The sequence below is a fragment of the Alligator sinensis genome, unplaced genomic scaffold (genome assembly GCF_000455745.1).
Source record: "Alligator sinensis unplaced genomic scaffold, ASM45574v1 scaffold823_1, whole genome shotgun sequence".
NCBI classification, from domain to species: Eukaryota; Metazoa; Chordata; order Crocodylia; family Alligatoridae; genus Alligator; species Alligator sinensis.
This window is the reverse complement of record NW_005842272.1, coordinates 458079-468039: the sequence shown is the minus strand read 5'-3', so window position 1 is coordinate 468039 and position 9961 is coordinate 458079. Positions and strand designations below refer to the sequence as shown.

The following is a 9961-nucleotide window of genomic DNA, read 5'->3' as shown; positions in this document are numbered from 1 at the left end:
GTGGGGCTGTCTTCCTGGCTTCAATGGCCAGGGGATGCAGTGCTGCCCCTGCCATGGTGAAGACTCTGTTACAGGGAGAGAACACACTGGTGTCCCCTCTCGGTTAATGCTGGGACTGGTGCCCTGATCACTCTTCCCTTAGTTTCTGCACTACCCTGAAAATCACGTCCTCAAATATAGCTCTCCATGTCTATGGCATGCTTACACTGCAAGCAAATAAGATGTTGTAGTGGATTCGGGCATTCCTGCTTAGACACTGATCCATTTAGAACAGATGAGAATCGTATAGGAGATGCTGAACCTTGGGGCTAGCTAGCCAATCAAGGAAATGCCTGCAGAGGACTGTAATAAGTCCCTATTGCCACTGCTAGGATAGCACCAGGCAGATGGTGCTCTAACTGCTCCACCTTTTTAAAGCTATATAAAAAGGGAGATGGGAAGCAATGCTGCAACTATAGCCCACCCAATGAAACTAGCAGAACTCCCAAGGGGTGGGGTAAGGGTGAAAGGACTGAGCAGGGAGGTTGCTATAGATGGCTTTCCAGCAGAGGGGGAGAGGCTGAAAAGCACAAAGAGGGACTAGTAGCAGAAGACTGAAGTACTACGGAGTGCAGTAAGTTTAGTGTCTTCAAGAGAGGCTTGCCATGCCATTTGCAGCTTAACTGATGTTGCATCTTGGTCCACATTCTAGAGAAGAGCAGTGCCTATTAACACACTTCCCAAGATGTGGTCCATTCCAGTTCCAATACCATGCTCGTTGCCCTGCTAAACCTACCTCTTTTGCAATGTATGTAGCATTGTGGGTGATTTATGTGGCACCTCTCACTTGTTAGTCTATTTTAAACTTTAAGGAGGTGTCCAGAGCAAATCTAAGTGAAGTCTCCAGCAGTTGCTATGTGTCTTCTGCCTTGGACCACTTCAAAAGACCAGTTGCCTTTGCCTCGTGAAGATGCACCCTTCTCAGGTTGAAGAAAAAAGTTGCAGAAAACCAACAACGGGCACCAGCTCTTCCTTCAAATGTACAGAACCTCTGGATTTCCAAAGGAACGTAGGAGAGCAGCACACAGTACAGGAAACGATGCATACTCTGCTGCCTAGCTCAGTGCTGCTCCTGATGTAAATGCAAACTGTGGCCTGAACAGAAGTGTAACAAAGCACCTGGGTGCCTGGGGTAGCAGAACAAGTAGGGGGCAACGGTGATTTCAGCTGCTGCTCTGGCAGCAGCTAATGATGTTTCCCTGTCTCTCCCCTCAAGCTGGTATTTAGGGCAGCTGCCTCGGTTGTTCCCCCTTAGTTACACTACTGGGGCTGAAGGAGAGTGAAGAGCTCACTGTGATGCCTGCTAATAAATAGAAGCTAACAACTGTCTGAGAACTCCACATGGATGGAGATGCTGTAGGCACCTGTTGATGAGCAAGGGGAACTAATTGTTTAGGCCTGGCCTCACCTGATTTTCTGCTGTATGGCAGTGCAGGGCAGTTAATCAATCAAAAAAAAAAAAATCTCTTGAGTTTTGACGCTGGAATGAGGATAATGAGGTGTAGTAGCTACCTGGGTGGAAGTCCCTGTGAGCAGCAGTGTAAAGAGGGACTCTTGTGAGGGTCTCCCTGTCCAGTAGCACTAGAGTTATGATCACTTCAGGATATGGAATGGACAAGTCTCTAGAGACTTCACAGCCCTTTAGTGGGCAAGAGATCAACCTGGCCCAACTCTACTCTTGGCCTGTAGGAGTATGACAAGGGGTGAAGGGTAGTGGCTAGCTACCTTATCAGCCATGGGATGGATTCAGGACCACTGGTGAGGTGTTGGTGTCACCTGTTGCTTTATTAATTGGGTTTTCCTAGGTTGCTGTCTTACTGTTTTTTGTTTTCATTTTGGATCTGTCTGTAACTCTAGGACTCCTTGCTTGTGGTCATTTTTTGTTTTTTGTTTTTGTTTTTGTGTTTTTCCTCCTTCCTAAGTGCCTGGATTTAATTTCCTAGGATTCTGGCTGAGGCATTTAACATCCTTTTTTTGGGGGGTGGGGGGAGGATGGACAGAAAAGCGGGGGGAGAAGGCAGGGAGGGGGCTGATTCCACAGCCCTCTTCTACTGCCAAGCAGCACTTGGCTGGCAAGAGGATTACATAATTGTGTAACTTTCCAATGCAATCCCCATAGATGGGGATTACTAAAACAGAAAATGGGAGAAAACTGCAGAAAGATAAAGTAGAATGGAAAGAAAATTATCTTCTAATCCTCCCACCCTCTCTTGGAGAGATGTCAAGCCCTAGTCAGATTATACTGGGAATTAAGGAACTTCAAAGAGAGTCTAATATATTAAAGTTGAGTTCCAGTCTTATTCAGGTGTGGTACCTATGTTCTCAGAGACCAATTTGTAGAAAGGTTATAGGATTCTTTAGAGTGTTAAAAATGTCTTTTTTTTTTTTCATGCTGCCCATGACTGTGGGCAGTTGTCCTGCATCTAGTGCAGCCAAAGGAGGATAAGATGAATATTGTACCTTAGTGAAACTTCTATGCTTCTTTGAGGATTAAAATATGAAGGAGGCAGATGCATTGCATGATAAACTGGGTGCATCTACACATTCATTTAATGCTCCATAGCTATTGCATATTAAATTTAGTACCTGCATAACCAAGTACTAAATAGATATGCAGTAACTGGCACTACTGTGTAGTAGTGGCAGTGCACAGCTTTAGTGACACTAACTACACAATAGTCTCGCACTACTGAGCAGTAACGTATGAACACGGGTATTAGGCTACTGTACAGCTAGCATCTTGTGTAGGTGCACCCACTGTGATGTAAAAGGAAGACAGTTTACTAGAGAGAATCAATATTTTTTTCCCAGTGGGGTTTTTGTGGGTGGGGGAGGGGATGCTAGATGTAAAGAACATTTACAAAGTAATCTATGAACTGGTGAAAAAAGTAAATTATTTCTGCCCCTCCAAAATTTTCTTTAAGTCATTGAACTTAAAAAATTGAATCTCAGAAATAAAGCCAAGCCAGTCATGTGACTAGGGTGATTTTACTATATTGATTTGTGCCTTTTTAAATTGGCTACTTGTTTCAGGGACAAAAAGTATGCCACAAAATAACCCCAACATTAGTCTCTCACAGATGGCTGTTTTTTTCTGAACTTGGCTGTCTTTCCCCACTCCAGAAATGTCTCCCATAGATTTGCTGTAGACATATTCCTATCATTTTTAATCCTGTTTCTTCTAGTAAAGACCATACTTGTGTTTTATTTCAAGCACTTCCTCCTTTCTCCAGTGAAATGCATATTGCAGGGTAAAAAAATTTAAAGCTGAGGCTAGGCTAATATGTTTGGCTGAGGAAATGGAGGTCTAAAGAAATTACTATAGTGAAGAAACAGTTGTGTAACATGTACCTCCTTCCTCTGTCCTGCATGGGAATTTTAAAAGACTGAGATACCCTGCTCCCTGAGGCTTATGGGAAAAGTCTCACTTAGAATTACATATTGGTGTTTATATAAACATAACATAATACAGATGTTCTCTCCAAAAATGTTTTCTTATTTAAAGTAAGATATTCTATGTAACACTTGTTTTCTCACTGTCTAGAATATCACTTTTTTTTCTCCTTTTTTTTTTTTTTTTTATATATACTACTTATACGTATGGAATAGCTTCCTTGTTCGCCTTGGTTCTATACTGAATAGCTGTGCTTTTACAGACTGTCTCAAGAGAACATTGCTAAGGCTGTAAAATCTAGTACTCTCAAGTTAGGAAATGCCAGCATTAAGGTTGAACAAGCAACTTTTAATTTTATTCCCTTCTAGACTTGCGCATTGTGAAGCAATCTTTATTTTCACAATGCTATACTTTTTTCTTTCTGCAGACCCCTGTATCGCTCTGGATGTGGAATAAATAGTACCCGCTTAACAAGAGGGTCTTATATATTTGGCGTTACCTTCGCTGGTCGGTTTGTAGCCTTGCCTTGCATATCGCATGCTATTCACACTCTGAAAAGAGTTGTTAACATCTTCATGGACTTCACATTAACTTTCAGCATGACAGAGATGTTATCTAGGCACTCAAACATTAAATCTTGTATTTATCTGACTTTTCCACTTTAAATTTCTTCCCTTTACTCCATATTCAACCCTTTTTCCTCACCATATCTCAGTCCTAGTCTTTCTCTTTATCTGCTCTTTGTTTCCCTACCACCTACTTGCTTTCAGTCTCAATTACCATATTTTCACGCATATCCTGCGGGGTATACGCGATTTTACAAAAAAAAAAAAAAAATGGATGGGTGCAGGCTATTGGCGGACTTTTTTTTTCCCCCTGTGGGGGGCTGGGGCCCGGGCAGGCCGGGCTGCAGGGGCCCGGGCGGCCTATACATGGACGTAATTGCAAAAATACAATTTTCCACGGGTTACATGTGGGTGTGTCTTATACCCGTGAGTAGAGTATATGCGCGAAAATATGGTACTCTGTCCAGAAGTCCATGCTTGCTTCTGCCTTGCCCTCACCCTTGCTAACATCCACCATCCGCTTGGTTCCTAGCCTCTGTTCCTTTATGCCTATAGTCCATAGTCTTCTGTACCTCAACTCTCAGATTCTCTTTCCTGTCATCCTCCAGGCCCAGTTTCTAATCCCACCCAAAGTCTCTTCTAATTTACTTCTGCAAATCTCTCACAAGTATGGTTCTTGTTCCTTCAGTTTTTATCAAAAGCAGCTTTCTAACTCACAAGATCACCATTGGGAGTACAGCAAACACAAAGTTATTTCTTTTGATTCAAGCCCCCAGGCCCAGTACTGCCTGCAGCAGCCCAGAGTGGTAACTGCAAGGAAAGTATTTGTCAGCTTGAGCTGGAATCTGCAGGGAATTTACTTGCTGAAAGCATTTTACAAAGGGCACTACAGTGTTTTTTTTGTTTTGTTTTGTTTTTTTGTTTTTTTTCAAAAGGCTTAACAGTTCACTTAATTTTAAAGTGTTCAAATTTTAACTACCATGGACTGAACATGTTTCCATAGTCATCTTCTCAAACTGCTTCCCTTTTCATTCAAAAACTTTTTTTCTTCTAATTTAGTTCATCCAGAGGCAGATGCATAGCATTTTTACATAACATTTTTTCCAGCAAAGGTGTATCCAAAATATTTTTTGTAATTGTGATGGGTTAAAAAAAAAATGTCAGCTATCTCAAAACTGGAGTTTAAACACCTTGCCACAAGTGTAATGGGTGTAGCTTTGTGCTGAGCCTTTAAGGTCAAGTCCTACCTTGATAATATGGACTTGAGCGATACGTTTATGCTTAAACACATGGACCACTAAAAACACCAAGGCTTAATTCCCAGCAGTAGTCTTGTACAAGCCCTAAAGCTTTCCTGAATTTTATAAAGACAGCCCAGACCCCACTCACCTCCAGGCTTACTTTCCCTCCCTAAAACTCTTTGGAACTGACCTTAGCAGTGCAGACCACAAGCACAGTTGGAGTTGTAATCCTGCAACTTCCAATTCCTGGCTTCTGCTTCCCATATGTCATTACTCTTTTCTCCTGGGAAGGAGTACTCATGACTTAACAGCTGTGAAGTAAAAAAAAAATGGGTCATTAACAGGCCATTGACTCCCTAACCTGCAGGGGTGGAGAGAGTGGGGCAGTTTCCCAGATTTCACATTGTCACATATGGTAACTCTAGTCTATGACAGCAGCATACTGAAGCAGGGATGCACTATGGCCCCCACTCTTTTTGGCATCCCAAAGCACCCCTCCTGACTTGCTTCTTCTCCTTCAGTGGGGCCTGGCAATCCAGTCTTAGCTGCCTTACAGAGAACCCAAGCCAGAAGAATTCTCCTTTTAGCTGGAGATGGGAAGCTCTCAATTGTTGCCCAGGTCTTTCCACTGTGGATGAGCATGACCAAACCTTTGGCAAGTCACTTAAATCTAGATTAAGCTGGAAGTCATGAAAAACTCTGATCTCATAATTAACAGTTTTGTGCCTTGACCATATTTACTCACTTCTTTTTAAAAGAGCAGTTTGAGCTGACAGTGGGAGATGGATGAACTATTCATAGCAAATAAATTATCTGCCCAACATAGCCTTTTAGTCTTTTTGTGAATTGTCAGTGAATAGCCTGATTGTTATGAATATGCTCATTATTTTTAATCGTTCAACAAACAACTTATCCGAACCTGATTTATCCTGTGAGTTGTTTGTGATCTATTTGCTAAGACTGTGTCTTTGATTATTCATTAGACATGCCTGTGATCAGTGCCTATTGTTTCTGTTCCCAGATAGAATACCTAAAGTATTAGCAATAAGCATGCTTGTCAGGGGTCCTAGTAGGCAGCCTAGCCTGGGATAATTGCCTAGTTGGCCACACCTGCCTGGGGCTCTGACTGACTGGCCCTTGCCCAGCTAATGACTCCTCCATCTGAGCTTCCTGATCTGGCTACTGGGAGAGCAGCCTACCCATTCACTTTGAACTGTGGCAACAGACTCCAAACCAGGCAACAACTCTTGATTTAAGGTCTGCCTTGGCAAGCCTCTGAGATCTAGTGGCTCCTGGGTTCCTCCTTCAGCTTGCTCTATTTCTAGACTGGTTTCTGAATTTCTCTGTGGATTTGGTTGTTCAGCTCTGACTCCTGAACTGCAGCTTGACCTGTGGTAGTTTTTTATTTGTATTTTAGTCCTGTGTTGGATTCTGCTTTCAGCTACCAGAGGAGGGCCAGAGATGAACTACTGGGTCAGACATCAGACCACCCATGACCTAGTTCATTACAATGCTAATGTTATTGTTAACTTGTTATCCAAAGCATCCACTACACATTTATGAACATATCAAGCTAACCTGGCTCAAGAGTTTTTAGCTTTTAAAAGTAAATTTAGCTAGTAAATGCCAACATAAGTTACCAAAATTACTCTAAAAGCAGATGCTAGGTAACTGTCTTTCAACTTTTTCCTAAATGCTAATAAACCTTTCTTTGCGAATATGGTTTTGTTTTGTTTGTTTTTGGGGGGTTCCCTTATGAAGACGGAAATAGACTGCAACTTTTACTCAAGTTAGTGGATTGGGTGGGAGTTTACATAAATTGTCCGATGGAAGTCGAAGCATATGTCTTGCATCTACGGTGGCAGTCCAAATGGAATTGCTGCTTGCCAAATGAATGTTTGATAGCCTATGCTACTGCATCTGTACTACTATAAGTATACTTGAACAAGCTAAGTTATGGTTAGTTTTGGCTATGTCAACATCCAGGCTTCCCTCAGTTTATGCTGTACATGCATTCCTGGAAAATGGTGCATAACTAAAATTCACATAAAGGAAGCCTACTTTATAATGTAACAAATAGAGACATTCCAAGACCTCAACTGTGCTGACTCCCAGATCCATTTCTATCACTCTTACAAGATAATTCTGGTACTTGCCAACAGCAGACAGTACACACAAGCACAGGCTGGTAGTGAATGTTACCATAATGGGGATGGCAATTACAGAAACACGTGTTGCAGACAAGGAGTGAGGAGCGCAGATCCACACTGAAGACCATTTTGGTGTGTGTCACTCCCACAATGTACTGCACAAAGCAGCTGACTGGACTTCCACCACACTAATCACATAAGCATATATGCAAGGTAAATTTAACAAACCTTCAGTATAAAAAGGTCATCGCATAAGAGCAAATTCGCGCATGCAGAATCTGCATAAAGTGAGGGGAAACCTGTAGACTACAATTGCATCTTTACAGATGGGTGAAGTGTTGCTGGATATGCCTTTTTTTAAAAATGGGCTTCTTATTTATTTTTTATGTAGGCTCATAAGAAAGTAATACCCCATGAGGTCATCTACTCCTGCCCCCTGCTCAAGATAAGGTTGTCCCTGATTAAACCATTCTAGCCAAGTGTCTGTCCAAACTGCTCTTGAAAATTTCCAGGGATAGCAATTCCACAGCTTCTCTAGGTAGCCTGTTTCAATGCTGGCCCACTCTCATAGTCGGGAAGTTCCTCCTAATCTCCAACCTAAATTTCCTCTGTTGTAGCTTGAGGCCATTGCTTCTAGTCTTGTCCCCTACAGCCACAACGAGCCCATCCATCCTCTAAGACTGTTATCAAATCCCTGTCAGTATTTCTTCTCTAGGCTAAATAGTCCTAGCTCTTTCAGCTTTTTATCATAAGTCTTGCTTCCTAGGCCTCTAATAATTTGTTGCTCTGCACTGGATTCTCCAATCTTTCCACATCCTTTTCAAAGCATGGGGCCCAAAACTGGACCTGGTACTGCAGAGGAGGTCTCACCAGTGCTGAATCACTTCCCTTGATTTGCAAATAACATTCCTATTAACACAACCTACTATGGGTTTTTTGTTTCTTTTGCAACAAGAGCACACTGAATCATACTCCACTTATGGTTTACTGTAATCGCCAGACCCTGCCCTGCACTACTAAAGTCTAGCCAGCCATTTCCTAGTCTGTATTTATGCATGCACAAATTCCTTGTTGAATTTTATCTTCTTGTCCGCAGACCATTACTCCAGTCTCTCCAGGCCATTCTGGATCCCATCCCTACCCTCCAGCATGCCTGCAATTCCACCCCACTAGGTGTCATCTGGAAATTGGTTAAACATGCAGTCGTTCCCATTGTCCAAATCATTAATGAAGATGTTAAACAAAACTGGACACACAGGCGCTTTTTTGTTTGTTTGTGGTTTTTTTGGGTTGTTTGTTTGGTTGGTTTTTTAAGGAATGTAAATCCAAGTAAGTTTGACTTTGCTATTTTCTTACTGCCAGTGAAAGACCAAATTTGGTGGAAACATCAGAATTTCTGGAGAGACAAGTCACCCTGCAGTAGGTCCTGTAGGTCATTCTTCCCATGTTCCAGCTTAGATGGTTGATCCAGATTTTAGCACATTAAATTTGGAAGGCATTGCGTCTGATCCGGGATTTATAGGAGTCCTCACTACATGCAAAGGTCATGTTATCAAAAGCAACCGGGTGCAAATCTTTAAATAGGAAGTTCACATTCATTCCTGTATCTGTAATATAGATGTTCAAAATTTGACTATCTATGCCCATCTCTTTTATCTGTATGTTATTTGTATAACAGAGATTGAAGATAAATTGTCTCTATAAATTGTGTGATTTCACGCAAGAGTGGGTATAACGTTGTTGTCATTGTGTTGGGACCACTGGGAAGAGATTTGACTGTGGTAATGTTATACAATATTTTGCAATTTCAGCCTTGTGCAGGGTATTTCTTTTCAGTAGTGTTTATATGGGGTTTTTGAAAAAGTTAAAATACTTAATAAATATATTTAAACAAAAATGTTAATTTTAAAGATGGGTAAATATACTTCAGGGAATTGTCAGCAATCTGCTATACCACTGAATACAAGAAACAGACATGTTTCCTTCCACAAGTCAATGCAGAGTAAAATCTTTAGTAAAATGCTTCCTGTGGATATGAGTCTTCCTTACACACTTGGGAGTAATTGCCTAGAAATCTCAACTTTCACTATCCTTTTAAAGTAACTTTCTTGCCTTTGGTCTGTGGAGAAAAACTGTACAATGCAGAGTGCAAGGTGAAGGTGTAGAAGCTATCGGACAAATAAAAACATTCCTCAATTTATTTTTTTTTCTTAGGTTTAAATCCATCTTTAGTAGTATTATTTTTAACTGTTCAATGTTGGTGTGAGAGGGAGAAGGATTGGGTGAGGGGAATTCTTGGGGAACCAACCTGTCTCCCTTGGTACTTCTCTCAGAGGCGAGAGACTGCAGGGAGAGAGAGACTTTGGTCAGAGCTGGAGAGAGCCAGCCCGCTGTCAGGGGTAGGGCATACCCAGAAAACCTCAGCTGGGAGCTGCAGGGAGCCTGGTGCAGAGGGGCTGGACATGCTGGGAGGCTCTCTGCTCAGAGCTGGCGAGGCAGAGCCTGGCAGGGAGGGGCAGAGCATGCCCAGAAAACCTTGGCTGGGAGCTGAGGATAGAGAGTCTGGCATGG

The 9961-nt window shown here is 42.1% G+C and overlaps 1 long non-coding RNA gene across 1 annotated transcript in view; it reads left to right on the top strand.

Moving 5' to 3' along the window:
• Positions 1-3926, top strand: part of LOC102370802 — an 11694-nt gene extending 7768 nt beyond the window's left edge. The window contains exon 3 of the long non-coding RNA XR_324345.2: positions 3861-3926. This is a non-coding gene — a long non-coding RNA (uncharacterized LOC102370802). The remainder of the gene's footprint in view (positions 1-3860) is intronic.
• Positions 3927-9961: the final 6035 nt, after the last annotated feature.